Below are 17,720 nucleotides of genomic sequence, written 5' to 3' on the forward strand. Positions count from 1 at the left end.
CTCCACAGCCACCGTAGTCCTCCACAAAGAAAGCAGCATAATCCCAATAAAGAAAGGCGTCAGGCAGGAAGATACGATCTCTCATATGCTACTCACAGCGTGTTTACAGGAGGTATTCAGAGACCTGGAGTGGGAAGAATTGGGGATAAGAGTTAATGGAGAATACCTTAGTAACTTGCCATTCGCTGATGATATTGCCTTGCTTAGTAACTCAGGGGACCAATTGCAATGCATGCTCACTGACCTGGAGAGGCAAAGCAGAAAGGTGGGTCTAAAAAATTAATCTGCAGAAAACTAAAGTAATGTTTAAAAGTCTCGGAGAACAGCAGTTTACGATAGGTAGCCAGGCACTGGAAGTGGTAAGGGAATAATCTACTTAGAGCAGGTAGTGACCGCGGATCTGGATCATGAGATTGAAATAATCAGAATAAGAATGGGCTAGGGTGCGTTTGGGAGGCATTTTCAGATCATGAACAGCAGGCTGCCATTATTCGTCAAGAGAAAAGTGTATAACAGCTGTGTCTTACCAGTGCTCACGTACGGGGCAGACAAATGGAGGCTTTCGAAAAGTGTTCTACTTAAATTGAGGACGAGGCAACGGGATATGGAAAGAAGAATTATGGGTGTAACGTTAAGGGATAAGAAAAGAGCAGATTGGGTAACGGAAGAAACGCTAGTTAATGGCATCACAGTTGAAATCAAGAAAAAGAAATGGGGCATGGGCAGGACATGTAATCAGGAGGGAAGGTAACCGATGGTCATTAAGGGTTACGGACTGGATTCCAAGGGACGGGAAGCGTAGCAGGGGGGGGGGGGGCGGACAGAAAGTCAGGTGGGCGGATGAGATTAAGAAGTTTGCAGGGACAACATGACCACAATTAGTACATGACCAGGGTAGTTGGAGAAGTATGGGAGAGGCTTTTGCCCTGCAGTGGGCGTTACCAGGCTGATTATGATGATGATGAGAGCGCTTGTATTAATTAAGGGAGTAACCTCATAACGTGCGTATTGTAAACAAGGCAAAACAGATCAATAAAGAAACCAACCAACCAACCAAACAAACAAACAAACTTAGAAAGAAAGAAAGAAAGAAAGAAGGAAAGAAAGAAAGAAAGAAAGAAAGAAAGAAAGAAACAAAGAAAGAAAGAAAGAAAGAAAGAAAGAGAAAGAAAGAAAGGCAAACATTACAAGAAATATCTATCCAGTCAGATGGATAAGTTGTAGCTTCTAGGTGTAGAGCGCATACAGAGCGAAAAAAAAGCAGGGTGCACGTTAGTGGCAAAAATTATTGCGTAGTACCTATTTCCTGTCATCACTAGACATTTAAGAGAGACCCAACTCGTTGTCACCACCCTTTTTACTAGAGATAAAGTTTGAACTGTGGCGTTGTCCTGTTGTTCTTCTCTTCCTCTTTCCTCCCTTCCTTCCTAACTTCCATTTTTGTGTTGCTGTCACCTCCCTTCAGAAGAGTAGGCAGGCGTTGTGCCCCTTCCGGTGGCAGTTGCCAGCCTGCTCCTCGCTTTCCCTTTCTTGTTAAGTGTATATATGTGCATATGTGTTCAAAACAAATAATAATAATAATAAGAAGAAGAATTAGGGATGCACGATGGCATTACTGCACAGAGAGAGACAGTTTAATGATATAGGAAGTTAGCCTAGCGACATTCCTGGCTTGCTATTCCAGTTCAGATGGTGAAGGATGAAAGAAACGAAGTGATATTGACACACACACACGCACACACGCAGGTACATACACTAAGCACGTGCACTATCACAAATGCACTCACACAAAAGCTGTTTACAGAGCCTCATTGACGCCTATATCCCGCATAAATGCTGTTACTGCTACCCACATCACAGACAAAACTTGCACACGGTCGAAAGAAAGGATGGGAAGTTAACGGTAACTTTTGCCCACTTCTTGGGAGAGTGAGAAAAGGGCACTCTCAAAGGCTGCCTAAAATAATTTGAGATGATGATCGGAAGCAAGATTCGAATTATAAACGCACCTTAGTGCGAGACAGAATCAGCGCGCAAGAAAATGCACATCGTGAAGCCAGTGAGCGAAGTTCCGTGCGTACAACTCCCTGCATCATCAGCGCGTATAGCAGGTGTAGTGCATGCTGAGCTGCTTGCAGAGCCTCTCGGAGTTTATAGATTACAACAAACCGTATACCATTGACAAAACGTCATAGAATGACTTGGCTTATATAACAGCAACGAACGGGAGAAATACTGCCGCCACTTGAGCGCCGTTTATGTTGCTAAATGGGGACAGGCACGTTTCGCTATGGTCGTATAGCTGTTGTTGTATAAGAGCTTACGTAAGGAACTCATCCGGATAAAGAGAGAGAGAGAGAGAGAGAAAATGAGGTATTCATACATTGAGTCAAAGAAAAAAATGGCTGTGGCTTAGGTAAGGTTAAGCCCAGGATGCGAAGCATACTAGCCTTTATTTTAGTTGTTGAACCACTGTTTAGCCTGGTGAACTGCTGTTGCTTGGCTATATTTGGTTCGGCTAGACGAAGAAACAACTCATGCATTACTGCTTCGCCTTCAAGAGTGGAACGCGACAGCGTTCCCGTCGACCCGCCAAGGGGTGTAAGACAATGGGCTACAGGGCAGCGACTACGCGCCCCGCATTGGACGCGGTGAGCGTCGAGCAAAGCAGCGTTCGGCGCGGCAACGAAATGTGCGCCTGAGCAAGAGACACAAGCCTTAGAAACAGCTCGTTTCTAAGGCAACACCGCATTCACTAGAGGCGCTTTTGTACCGCTTTGAAGCATCGTACTCGTGGCTCAGTGGTAGCGTCTCCGTCCCACACTCCGGAGACCCTGGTTCGATTCCCACCCAGCCCGTCTTGCAAGAGTTGAGCCAAAGCCACTTCTCCTCTGTCGTGACGTCACGGTGTCACGTGGTTTCAAGGCGACACCGCCGCGCCTGAGGAGCTGGGTTGAGCTCTCGTAATATGCTTCGCATAAAAACGGGGGCCAATATTACAAAACTCCATTTGCAAAAGAGAGGTAGAAAAAGGAAAGAAGAACGCGCATTGTTTTCTACGTTAACAACGACGAAAACACAAACACAAACACACTGGCCCGTTGTCCAAGATTTAGCGCTTTTAATAAGTGCGCCGATAGTATCGAGGGCTGAACTATCTCCACTAACGCCGGTCGACGGTTTCTGACAGAGAAGTCTTTGCCCTGTCCCAGCGAAGAGAGACAAAAACATCGGAACAGGCCCCGTCATCACAATAGACGCGACACGGGAAGCGCTGCCATCCCGTCGCCTGTAACACGTGACACACACACAAAAAAAAGCGTGCCCGCTGCCGTTGCGCGTGTTAGCGCCCGCCTTTCTGCTAAATTTGTCATCACGTTCATTACGGCGCTCTGCCGCACGTCGGGAGCGAGAGGTCAGGTCTTTTGTGCCTGCCGCATTCTCATCGAGGGATTCCCGTCGGCAACAGGCTGTTGCGCCCATATCACGCAGACCGGTGCAGTTCACGCAGGGCTGGTCTGTGCACTCGGCAACGCTAATTCGGCCTGCGGTCTCTCGCGCTGCGGCCAGCTGGCGATCTTGCACGACGCTTCGCCTGCACTGCGCCTCGGTAAAACCGTGCAGTATATTTACGAAGCGACAAGTATAATGTCAACGGATGAGGGCCCGTAGCCAGGAAGCGGCTCGCATACGTTAGATCATTGCGCAATAACTGACGCCGGCCAGTGCTGACGGAGAACATAGTATTAGTGAGGGTGGCCTACGGATGAAAAGAAAAATAATCATAACAATTACGAACGAAAAGCTTCGTGAATACCGGTTCTGATATTGAATACCTTAGTTCACGCGGCTTCTGAAGAAATCACAGCCATTCCACTCTGTGAATGGGGGCTTCCAGCGGAGCTGTAAGAAAGGCAAAGCACACCACTGAATGTACGAGTTTAGTTATTTTGAGGCTTTTCCTTTCCGCGTCTGTAGAATACTCTGCGAACACGAACAATCGCTACTAATAGCGGCTTAACCTGTCGAGGTGTCCAAATTGAAACGCGATAATCGTCTCAAGAAGCTGGCTTGTTCGCATGTTCGCAAGCGGCGTTCTATGCCGCTTGTCGATGCATGAGAGAGAAAAAAAAAAGCGTCCGTGGTATAATCGTTTAAATGTCGGGCCTCTGTGCCAGAGGTCCGGTATTCGAAAACAGCGGGCGCATGATATTATTAATGTTTATGTTATTACTTATTACACCGTACTTCGTTGCAAATGACGAATTTACAAAGTCGAAGAGACGTTTAAAGCCATCGGACGAAGTTTAGGCGAAATTAATTCCCATATTTCCCATGCTGGCTGAACCGCTCCCGTGTGCACTAGCGCAAGAGCTCCCTCTAGTAATTATTGTATGAAACTATGTACTGGGTGGCTTCTTAGCTTTCTTCTTGCTACATCAGGTGTGAGGACATGCCTTACTGGTTTGCTTTGCCTCCTCATAGAGGGCGCGGGCGCTTTCAGGCACGGACAGTGAATAATGCATGGGAGGGTAGACGTATACTGCTCCGCTGTAAAACGGCTCGCGCTTTGTCCGACGCTTTGCGTGCGCAAGTCACTATAGTGAGTGATTTACTGCTAGCAAGACGTAAGCCGATCGTAAACCGTCCTCAAGAGCAAACACATTCTTGATTTCGTCCCCGATTGGCTGACATAAGCAATAGCGTCACATGGCGATGCACGGTATTAGCGAGAAACAGCACTGGCGCTCACCCCCCCCCCCTCTATGTTTTGTTGGGGGGGGAGGGGGGGGGGACTTCATGCTGGATGCCAACTCATCCATGTGCCGCGTCACCAAAGCGCGTACCGCCAAATACGACGGGTTCAACGCGCTTGGCTCAGTCAAGTACACAAGGGACGAGTGTAGCCGTTCTCACGCGCCCTTCTGAGTGGCGCTGTATTTCTTGCTGTTGGATTTGTCTTCGGCTGACCGCATTCACTTCGTCCTCAGCCTCGTTTCCTGAGAGCACTCCTTTTCTTAAGCCTAGCTTACGCTCATTTCCTGGTTTCAGAACAAGAGACGGCCCGAAGCGAACCAAGCGTGTAGAGCTCCAAATCAACCCAAGTTCGATTCACTGCGCGGGACTCTTGCTGCCGGCCGCGGCGTCTGCTCAACTTAACTCTGGAGTTTGGCAACTGGGTCCTTCTGGTTTGGGGACGTTCGTTACTTCTATATTTTAGTCATGGTTTTGTACATCGCTTTGCAGTGCGAATTCTAATGTCCTGCCACTGGTAAGAATTAACGTATAGACCAGTGTTTTGCTGCTGCTGATTGCATTGCTTGCTACTGACTGCTACCATTTGGAAAATATACGCAGGATAGAGATGAGACGTCACGTTGAAGAATACGAGTACCAGAAGTGCCGAAATTTCTTCGTCGATGTTTATTCGAGACGCGCGCTTGTGCTGAGTTGTACATACCTTCCTCCCTCAAAAATATGCTCTTCCCACTAAGGCACGACCCCACCTATGCAAACGCTACAGACTAAGAAAAATGGCACATTTAGGGGTGTTTTTGGTGCATAGTGTTGGTTTTTCAGCGAACTAATAGACCCATTTGAAAGGGTGAGCTTTTTAGAATGGCACCCTTTTCCCCAATGCGTGTTTTGTCGAAATGCACACTGGTTTATTTTTACAGCGATATAGTTTATTATATCACTACCTTAGTTTTTTTGGACGTCCGCCGAAGTAATGCCGAGATGCTTTCCGAGATGGTCATTAAAAAAAAAGAAAAAAGAAGACGTTCAGCTTGGATATTAACTGCGGACCTAAAGATTGCTAGTCGGAAGTGTTACCTCTCGACCACTCCGCCGATACAAGCACGGTTAGAAAAATACGGCACCTTTAGAGTGCAGTAGCGTCTCTAGCTGCTCCAAGAGGCTGACGCCACGCTCTTCAGTGCCTTAATTTGTCTGCAAATCGGCCGCGAGGTGAACCTATTGAAGGCAAGCTAGCAACAAGATGTGAAAGGCAGGAAGGAGAGAAGAGGACAAAGTGGTTGCGTCCTTCCACATAACGACTTCGGCACGCCAACTCCGCAATAAAGGTGTTCTTAGCGGCAACAGATTCCAACTGATACTGCATGAAACAGTGCGAGGCTTCCTGTACATCGTGCTCCGCGGGTGCCCATGCTACGCCAGAAAGAAGATGCAACCGAACAACTATGAGTGACCGACGCACTGATTCGATGACGCTTGCCAGCAGATCAATAAAACGCACCAAGCCTAAACAATTTAAACTAAGCCGGTGGCAAATATCGAAAGGCAGGTAAGGAAATAAAAGACGCAGCTCGGTCTCTCCGCTTCACCGCCGGGAACACCATGTGCGTGAAGAAGTAAGACGACATCCATAACCTACTGTGACCGCATGCCAAGCTCGGAAAATGATTCGACGCAAACCACTGGGAAATGAGCCAGCATGACTTTTTACTTGCTTGAAAATGTTGTGCCCGAGAACCAGCAAGTTCTGTAAGATGTACTTTTTTTCTCACGAAACACCCTTTTGGCACGCACAAATTATTCAAAGGAAGCACTAAGGGCGTTCTGTCAACTACTACACCTATTTCCAGAATTTTCAGTGAAATTAAGGGTGCAATAGGGATATTTCGACATCCAATCCACCCTCGAGAGTGTTATTTTCCTGAGTGTGTAGTTCGTCAACGTCCCTTTAATTAAGCAATACTGTGACAGAAAAAAATAAACGAACTGAAACATGGGGTATAAGTACTACCACTGTTCATATAAACAGTCTAAATCACAAGCACAGCACGCCATCTCCTAATCCTTGAGAATAATTCATTATTGTTAGAGATGCTCTTGTTTCTTTCATATCCATCCAATAATTCAATTAAACATTCCAGTCACTCGTGAATCCAGCATCGTAAGAATACTCATTCGCTGTTCATTACATTTCATTTACACTGAATTGTACGCTGTTGAAAACACACAGCGAGATTAAGGGCATGCAAACAAAAACGTATATCCACTCGTGCTCTAATGTAATCACCATTTAGAACTAAGACCCTCATTAAAGCGCAGTTTCATACTTCCTTAAAAAAAAACAGGAAAATCGCCCAGATAGTCGATAAACAGACTCTATATCAGAAAACAAAGCTAAGACGGCCATATCCGGAAACTCTTGTTTAATCTTTATTTTCTTACGACAAGTTTTGAAGGCATTTCATAAATACAACTTTGTGTTCTCTTTGCAACGCTTCTGTACGCGAATCTCTTGCGTTATTGCGTCCTTGTTGCCTTTTGCGTTATTACTTTCAACGTTCGCATGACGTGTATATAGAGCTGCGTGGATTCACCGCGGTGCAATTAATTGATCGCTCTTTCACTGGTGTGCATTAACTACAGTCTGTTACCATATGTTACTTTTTCTTTCATAAGGGGCAAAGCAGTACCTGGTGCGTATTTCAGAGCGTCAATATATATATGTTCAAGTAAGGAAATAAACAGCTAAACCATTGCGATAAAATCCAGAAAAACAAGCTCTAAGTAACTATTTAAATAAAAAGTAATCATAATAACTTTAAGTAATTGTGTATAACCAGAAACCCATATGACAAGACAAGTTTGTAAGTATAGTTTGTATAGCGCCATTGAACTTTTGGTATTCCCGCAATGTGATCAAGCTGAGCTTCCGCGCAGTCGGAACACACACACACACACACACACACACACACACACACACACACACACACACACACACACACACACACACACACACACACACACACACACACACACACACACACACACACACACACACACACACACACACACACACACACACACACACACACACACACACACACACACACACACACACACACACACACACACACACACACACACACACACACACACACACACACACACACACACACACACACACACACACACACACACACACACACACACACACACACACACACACACACACACACACACACACACACACACACACACACACACACACACACACACACACACACACACACACACACACACACACACACACACACACACACACACACACACACACACACACACACACACACACACACACACACACACACACACACACACACACACACACACACACACACACACACACACACACACACACACACACACACACACACACACACACACACACACACACACACACACACACACACACACACACACACACACACACACACACACACACACACACACACACACACACACACACACACACACACACACACACACACACACACACACACACACACACACACACACACACACACACACACACACACACACACACACACACACACACACACACACACACACACACACACACACACACACACACACACACACACACACACACACACATGCACACACATGCACACAAACACACACACGCGTACGTACACACACACACACACGCACACACGCGTACACACACACACAAACACACACATGCACACAAACACACACACACACACACAAACGCGCGCGCGCGCGCGCGTACGTACACACACGCGCGTACACACGCGTACGTACACACACACACACACACACACACATGCGTGGAGAAAAACTACTAAGGGAATAACAATCAAGACACTTGCTCAGCATTAGTGGAAGTTACCAAGTCCTGCGGCAGTGCGCTATAGTCTTCACTGCAGCCGGGACATGATGGCAGAAACGCTCGCTTATTGCTTCAGGCATCAGTGGGCGCGCAGCAAGCACGAAACAAGAACGAAAGGAGTTTCTGCGGGCGGCGCAAGGTTTATCTTCGAACGTGGGGGGGGGGGGATCGTACCGATTGAGCCCAGAAATGGGGATGGCTTCGCAGACGCTTCCACCTTCGCCTCATTTCTCGTGGGATTCCTTGTTTTGGTCCCGTCGGTTAAGCATGTTATTTTACTTCCTAAAGGTCAGCCCGTCGATAGATGGTTTGCAAACAGAAAAACACCATCTGTACCCCCGTTCGAAAGCAATGAAAACCGAGCGCGCAGATCAGTGCAGGCGCGGCGGCGGAATTGTGTGACTGATTGTGCAGATGGAGGTCAGAACACAAGGTCCATCCCATCTTTTCTACACAGCGCTGCGGGAACCACTTTTTTTACGCCCTGTAATATGTAATACTCCTCACTACGACGCACCTCCTGCTCCTCCCCTCCCCCACACTCGTACACACACACACACCCTCCTCAGCGTACGCACACTGGGCGCTTTCCATCTGGCAGAATCCCAGGTGAAGAGGGCCCCAAAATAATTTAGTCGCAGCAAGGTCAGGCGCGATGAAAGTGACTGGGGAATGGAGAGCGGGGAGGACTGGGAGCGGGTGGTGGAAGGAGAATTGGGTGGCGGTCAACAATGAAGCAATCACCGGCAACGAAATCCAAGGCCAAGGAGTCGTGAAAAAAGTCGGCCACCACTACACAAAACAAAGCGAAAGAATAATCGCAACCAGACCCCCACCCCTCCCCTGTTTCCGAAAAAGAAAATAAAAGAAAAGAGAAAGGCCTTGGGAAATGTGAGGCGCATGGTGAAAATCAGTAAATTTCTACGAAAGGAACACGGAAAGAGAAATAGGCAGTTGTTTGTGAAAAGTGGAGAGCTAGTGCAGATGACAAGGAGGATTAAATATACATGGTGCACTATACCAGGGACTAGGACTGTGCATCGATTGATAGACAAGCACAAGTTGGATCAGAAGCAAGGAAAACCTCTCCAAGAACTAGCGAACATAAGCAAGGCTGATACGAATCTTCACGTGCGTTTTACGTGCGCGACATGTTCAAGTGACCGCAGGATAAACACGCTTACTTCAGTACCTCACGTTCATATTAAGCTGTAAGGGCACGCCTTTTTCTTCTTCTTCTTCTTCTGCTTTTTGAGGCGATTGATCGAATCTGTTTCCATGGGTTTTTTTTTTTCGCCTCCCATTTGCGCATGACTGCGTTCCGGCCAACCAAGAGATCACTACGCCAGGGTTTGCTACATGTCACGCGGAAGAGCCGTTCCCCGATTTTTATGGCGATCACGAAACGTGCTCCCAACGCCGCACGCTGAGCTCGCGCGGATCAGCCGGTGCGGGCTGCCCGTGACGGCAGCTGCAGGTCGCGTTGGCTCGGAAGCGCTGTGGTTATGAGCGATCTCGCAGGCCGTCTCTCCTCACTGTGACGTTCAACGAGAGTGCGGTAGTCGAAGTTCACGGTTGCTTCCGCTCAAACGACGCAACGGCGATACGCCCCACGATTCGCCGAGAGTATTTGCATCAATCGATAGCGCGAGGTGAGCACGCCCAACTTCTGCAAGCCTTGAATCGCGCGCGGCATGCATAAAACGCGGCCCCCGAAAGCTGCAGCCCGTATGGAATCAGGTCTTCACTACATGGATGCTGCATTGAGCTTGCAAATAGGTGAATAGAAGTGCTCGATGTGACCTTTTTGTAACGAAGCATCGGCGGTGGGACGAGGTATAGTGCGTGGCTCGATTCCATAAAGTATGCGTGTGCGGTGATTTCAGTGCGACACGTACAAAAGAAGCGGTCTTTGAATCTCCCATGGAAAACGTTTCTGCCGCAGTAAACATCATCGAAGGTAGGATGTAATCCGCCCGCTTCCCTATACTTTGTGTTTCTGACATTTCCTGCACTTTATCTCTCCCCTCTCCTCTGGAACGCCATCTTTCTTTTTCCCCATCAGTAAAGAGGAATAGCGTCCACCTACTACAGGGGTAAACAACAACAACAACAACAACATACTGCAGCGTCACAGCAAACCGATTCAATTCTACTAGGTTTTTCTTTGATTTGAGGGATGTTGGAACCCGTCAATAAACTAATCAGTTTTTATTAACCAGCGTTACAGATCCCACAGAACGAAGCATAGTGCAGCGTATGGCTACTATATATAAATTCCGGATAAACAATTGAAAAAAATGAAGAAAGAAATTAATATCGCTTTGAATCCAGCGCATCATATTGCAGGAGATTCGTTAAACTATACTTAATCAGGCGACTCCCGATTATATAAAACCGCCAAGTAAAGACGAATGGCCCCTTAGCCGCAACGAGGTAATTAGTGGAAAAAGAATAGATACTGAGATTAAACAACTAATGACGAAGGACAGGATTGCCCCCAGGCCGACGTGCGAAAAACATTTTTTTTATTCGTCCTTTTTTTCCGTGCACAAAAGAATCCGAAGGTACACTACCCGCCATGGATGCTTAGTGTCCTTGCGCTGCTGAGGGCGAGGTCGCGGGAATAAACCCCGGCCGCATTTCGATGGGGGCGAAATGCGAAAAATTATGCAGAAACTCCACTTGAGTTGTCTAAGGATGCGCAAGCATGACTACACCGACAAATTTCAGTTGGCCCACCACCAAATTTAAGTTGGCCTACTGCCAAATTTCAAGTTAGGCCACCCCCAAATTTCGATTGGCCCACCCCGATATTTCAAGTTGATCCACCCCCACATTTCAAGTTAGCGCACCCCTACTATAGGCTTCCCCATGCATTTTCTATGGAGCCCTATGCCTAAATGGTAAGCATAAATTTGATTTTATGGGTATTCTCTCCGGTCACTTTTTTGTCTCTATTGTTCCTTATCACTTATAAAGCTACCAATCATCTACATATATATTATTTCAATTATTAGATGTATTAACTTCGCAAATTACGCACTTTTGTGCTGATACAAGCCACTACACTTCTCGCGTCACGGCCAAATTTTTTAGGGTACTTGCCAAAGAATGCTTACGCATTAAAATGCCCGCGTACTGTGCACTGGGTGCACGCTAAAGAACCCCACGTGGTCAAAAAGTTAATTCGGAGCCCCCATTACGATGTGCCTCGTAATCAGATGGTAGTTTCGGCACGTAAAACCCCAGAATTAAATTTTAAGTTACAATGTCACCGATCGGACATAGTAACAATGGGAAAAATCAATAGAGCCTTAGCTCACGATTCTTCTTACAGGTTACTCGGTAATATTCAAGGTTCACAGTCGATGAGCTGAGTATTCCGTATGAAATGTGCTGCTCAAAAGAAAAACTAATTAATTTTTCAGCTTCGCTGCAATGGTCACGGAGTGCGTAGAAACTTTTCTCTATCTCCTGATGAGAAGAAAGTCCCTAATGTACCGACAGCACGAAGCGGCCCTCGTCACATAAATCGAAGCTTTGTTTTGGACGAAAATAAAGTTAATGCGCGTGGTATAAGATATTGTGACAAGCGCAAGCGGGTTCGCTCCAAAAATTGGGCCGGTATTGACAACGGGATTGAAGTAATAGGTAAATACTTCCACAGGTCAACTTCCAACAAATTTCAGTGGCAAGTGTATGTTTACAACATCATATATTTTTTTGTTTTGTTCTGGAACTCGCCTAAGTTTCGTCACAGCGGCTTTGTCCACACGCACCTTCATTGTCCCTGAAATTTCAAGAACGTTGCCACAGATCGCGTTGTTCGCTGGAAGCCATGGAAAAAATGAGACACAGTAAGAAAAGGAAGACGAAGATTTAATCACCCTACACAGATGACTGCCGATTGCTGATTATTTTCACGTAGCAATAATATATGGTTTCAAGAAATGCACTACCCAAATAGCAGCGCATGAGGAAGCCTGCCCTATGCATGCTACAACGACATTATCTCAAATTTGTCCAGCGATTGCGCAATATTAGGCCCACTGAATATTATAGAGTTTAACCTTCCGCACAGTGGGCCACGAATGTTTTGGGGACACGAGTTCCACGACAAATGTGAGTTCTGGTCTGTTTCTGCTTCTAATTTAAAGAATAACTGAGTAGATCGCGACTACACAACGAAACTTTAAATTCGAGGCTATGTGCGAAGGCTTCTAGGAAATCCCGCACCTCGCAAATTTTTTGCGGCTGACCGTTACTGCGTACAAAATACCGGAACGCCGGACGCATAGCCGGCAGCGGCAGCGCTCTTATCCCCACCTCACGACGTCTTCTTCAGCCATACGGCTCTGAAAGCATTTCACGCGTTTCATCAGTGTTCTCGTGGAGGGAATCAAAACGGCACTACATGTTAATGATCATTGCTGACAGCGCCTTTGCTGTAGAAGCCGCAAGCGGGCCTCGGTCATTGCAGTTGTATAGGCCCGTATGAAAAAAAAAGAAAGAAAGAGAAAGAAAGAAAGCGTTCTTACGCTAAGAGCAAATGCCTGCCAATACTGACGCTGGAGATATTAGCTAAGGCACGGTAGCAGAGCGCCCTTTGCGAATTAGACCCATGTTCCTTTTACGACCGAATTCGCAAAGCCTTCCGTTCGCCTACGTGCTATTTTCCGTTGGCCGGCAGCTTTCTCTAATAGTATGCCCAGCATCAGGATTGACTGGCACCTTATCTAACGAACAAGTTTAGCGCAAGAACGGTCCGTAAATACGGGTCCAGTTGAATTGTCAAGTGAAGGCGCCGCCAGCATTGTTGCTAACAGCAGCATTTCCAGTTTTCCGATACTCCTCAAATATAGAAGCGTATACGAATAGGCTAATGTTCTTTATTAGCTCGCCGTCCCCAAAAGCCCTGGGCTTGTCCAACAGGCACAAACAACCAACTGTAGACTCGTCAAAGCGCTCTGTGATGCATTTGTGCCATCTGCGAGAGACCGCTGGTGCCAAAGAGCTTGCCACTGAATGTGCGCTTCGAGATGGAACGGTCAGATCCCCGCTACTGGCACTTTTCAGTGTGCGGCCGAGGCAAGAGCGACTGCGAGCGATAAGACACACCTTAAATTCCGAGTGAGAAAACTAACGAGTCTCCCCTAGCCCATACAGCAGCGCCGTGAATAAGGTAGAAGTGCGCAAGCCATGCACAGCTTGCCCGAGCAGAGACGTCCTACCCTGCTGGAAGCATACTCCCGCAAGTACGCCGTCTCGGGCCAGTGACTTCCGGAATATGGCACACACATACACTCCAGAGTGCTTTAGACCTATGCCATCATCACAATCATCATCTAGTTATCTGCCGTCCGTGACAGACGCATGTGTTGGGGGCGATATTATACAGTAGAGGTGTGGGTGGCTTACTGTGTCAATATGTGCAATAAACTAAGAACGTGTCTTACAGGCATTACGTCCGCACATTACCACTAGGATTGGGTAATAGATGCATTGATAGCACGGCTGCGGCCGAAACGGCTCTCTCAGTGCGACCTACTAAAAGGCTTTTATTTATTTATTTATTTATTTATTTATTTATTTATTTATTTATTTATTTATTTATTTATTTATTTATTTATTTATTTATCTGGTTGTACGTCCCAAAGCGAAACCAGAGGGAATAGGGAGACGTGAGGGGCGCCGCAGTTGAGGACTACGGTTTAATTTTGATTAAAAGGATTTTTTTGACATGTAGCCAAATTTAAGCAAACAAGTGCTCTCAAAGTTTTTGGTAATTTCGAAGTCAAGCAGAACAAGAAGAACACTTTGAACGAAAAAACCAGTCAAAAACACAAAGGACAAGAGAAGAAGTTCACGACACAACGACTGGACTATCAACTGTGGAAGCGTACTTCATCAGTTTATTAGGTGATGACTGCGTTAGTACAACCTCGGTGCGCTTACAAGAAAAAGTATTCGAATTTCTAAGTCGGTCCCGATAGAAACGGTGCTGTCTTTTCATGCTATGTGATAAGTGATGGTGCGGTTGCGCATGCTCTGCTGCCCTTGCTGGGACTACACCGATTCTAATAAACCACAGTTGATAGTCCAGTCGTTGTGTCGTGAACTTCTTCTCTTGTCCTTTGTGTTTTTGACTGGTTTTTTCGTTCAAGTATGTACCAACTGGCCCAGATTTCAACCCTTCTGCAAAGAAGAACAGCTAAGGTTCAAGGACGCTTCACCCTTGCTGTTGTTTCTCTTCTCTTTCTTCACTAAAATGTTTTCTTTACCACGAAGTGCAGTATATTTGTCTTCACTAATCGACTCGCCCACACTTTTGATTTGTTCGCAATGTGATCGTTGAGCACCTATCATATTAGCCAATCACGTCGTATTTATCTCCGCCGATCTTCAATCACTGTGACACGTGCAAAACTCTTAGCGCCCCCAAGCCAAACACTACACGTAACTTGGCCAATCTACTCGCCTGTTACCACTTACAGTTCTCCTGCAGCACACAAGCTTGTAAAGTGCGCAAAATTGAGTCAAGATTTACAAAACGACAAGAAAAAGCACAAAGAGACAAATAAAAAAAAACTATAACGGGAGAGAGAGAGAGAGAGAGAGAGAGAGAGAGAGAGAAAGAGCATTCTGCCATGAGTAATACGTATTATTAGCACGCGTCGTGTTGTCAGGGGCCGTCTCTCGCAACTATGCGTGGTAGTTACTATATTGAACAACTAACTAATCCACTAATTACATTTGACTGTATAATGTGCGTTTAATCAGGGAAGAAAGGCGAAAGCTTTTGAGTCAGAATGGTTGCTGATTGTCAATTAAAAAAAAAAATATCAATAGCATCACATTTCGCCAGCTATTTCCGAAACGTACACCGCTATTGAGAAAAGTTTCTCGTCTTTTCCATCCCCGAACCAGGCGCACAAAAAACGATAGACAAACACAAGTCTGTATAGATTCCGCTTGCTCAAGCTTAAAGTGAGAGCAGTTGTACTTCGTTGTGAGCCGGGAAACCACCGGGTCGGTTTATACGCGGCAGCCATAGCGCTACACAATGTCCAGTCGCCAAAATCAGCCTACTAAGTTTCTCGTTTTCTAACCGCTATTTCGCTACTTTACATGAGACAGCTTGTATCGTATATTCTATTAATCACGTGTACGTTGAAAATCTTCGTAGTTAATTTAGAAGATAGGAGATGAGTTGAAAAAAAAAAGGATACCTGCAGGAAACTTAAGAATTTCGCCCTCCTCGAGATGTGCGAACGTTAGCAACAACCAATAACGAAAAAGCGTTACGTTGAAACCTAGGCGCGCCAACCGTAATCTTCCCGCAGTCCAGGAAAAGCAAAAAGAACAGTAATGGAATAAGGGGCACTGCAAAAAAAAAAAGGAACGAGAAAGAAAACGCAAAAGTTAAGACGAGAAGATTTCTTTCTTTTTTTTCTCCCTGCGATCGACAAACTATTTACTGAGACTTTTCAGGCGCCTGCACGGCTTGTCAAGTTTATTAATGGCACCTCCAAATTTTGTTGCTAATAACGGCTTAAAATTAACTAAGTTTGAGGAACACCCCCATTAGCAATACTTGGGTACTGCGATGATTGTGGAATGCGCAAAAGAAAGCGTATCTCAATGAAATGTTCGCAATACGTGTATTTATTTATTTATTTATTTATTTATTTATTTGTTTATTTATTCACGTAGTATTTTTCTTTCTTTTCTGCGAAGTGGAAATAAAAGAAGGCACTGTGGGGACAGCCACGTGATTTTCATTGGGAAATCAGAAAAGGTAGAAATAATACGATAAAAAAGGCGATTCAGCTCGCGTTCAACTACAGAACAACATAGAACGACAACTATAGAACAAAGCTACTATGGCCATGCGCGAATAAAGTCCCCGTAGTTACAAAGCAGTGCCCGACGCACGGCGATAAGACGGAGCTGCTGATTGCATGTTTATGCATAATACAATAGCTTATGAGCTGAAATATCAAAGATTCGCAAATAGTTGCTTGAAAAAGAAGGTAAAAAAAATTGAAATGAAGGTGTCAACACAAAAAATAAGGAGGAGCTTCAGAGTAAGAAAAAGAAAGACATCACTGTGCGAAAAAGGCTCGCAAGAATTCCCTTTCACCTCACGCCACATACACGCGAGCCGCACATAGAGACACACACCACACGGAAAAAGCACGAGTATATGTTCAGCCCGAGTCCGTATTGATAAAGTTGCACTTTATTTCTCATTGTTTTCTCACACCGCAAGGCGCCGAGCAGCCAATCTAAGCGACAACGGTGGCGTCGGAACCACGGCTGAGCCAATGAAAAGGACGTGAAGGAGTGGAAAATGCAATTGGTAATAAAAAAAAATACGGTTTGCTAGACTCCTCATTCGAAATAGCGACTGAGGTGAGGCTGGGTTTCGTTCACAGCGTGGCGAAGTGCATACATGGACAAAGAGGTAGCGCTCATATGAGGGAACCGTCTCGTCCGGTTTGTGGCGTGTTGGATTTAGAATTCAGCGACTCTACCACGGATAGTGAGATTAAATAATTTCGCCGTTAGAGGCTCAACTCGCAGACCTTCGCTATGCAAAAAAGTTCGGCTACGCCTATCTCGCGATGACTGTCGACGTTACGATGATTAGCATTCAAGCAGCCTAGCGACACACCACCGACACGCGTCATGCATGCATGGGCCACGCACTGCAGGCGGGCTCCCCCCCCGCGCTTTCCTATGGACAAGCTACGCAATGTAGCGGCGCGCGCGAAGTCCCCCTCCTCTTCCGTAGCCTCAGAGATGTGTGGCACTCCGGTGCCTGCTAACTCTGGGAAATAATCCCCCACTGATCGCGGGCGTTCCTGGCGCAGCGTTAAAGCGCCTGGCTGTCCTGGTTGAGGAGAAGGTGTGAGGCCACTCGATTCCCTCCAGCACCGAATAAATTTCACATAATTTATTTTTCGTTGAAAAGCGCGGAAAGATGATGATAGGTAGATAGGCCGAAAGCAGATGAAGTAGG

General features: G+C 46.1%; 1 protein-coding gene and 1 long non-coding RNA gene across 2 annotated transcripts in view; one reads left to right on the forward strand and one right to left on the reverse strand.

Moving 5' to 3' along the window:
* cac (calcium voltage-gated channel subunit cacophony) overlaps positions 1 to 17,720 on the reverse strand; it is a 618,385-nt gene that overhangs the window by 352,823 nt on the left and 247,842 nt on the right. The window lies entirely within an intron of this gene.
* The window catches only part of LOC139053080 (uncharacterized), a 90,671-nt gene continuing 83,097 nt past the window's right edge, over positions 10,147 to 17,720 (forward strand). The window contains exon 1 of the long non-coding RNA XR_011510211.1: positions 10,147 to 10,344. This is a non-coding gene — a long non-coding RNA (uncharacterized lncRNA). The remainder of the gene's footprint in view (positions 10,345 to 17,720) is intronic.

This window comes from Dermacentor albipictus, chromosome 1 (assembly GCF_038994185.2).
Source record: "Dermacentor albipictus isolate Rhodes 1998 colony chromosome 1, USDA_Dalb.pri_finalv2, whole genome shotgun sequence".
Classification (NCBI taxonomy): Eukaryota; Metazoa; Arthropoda; class Arachnida; order Ixodida; family Ixodidae; genus Dermacentor; species Dermacentor albipictus.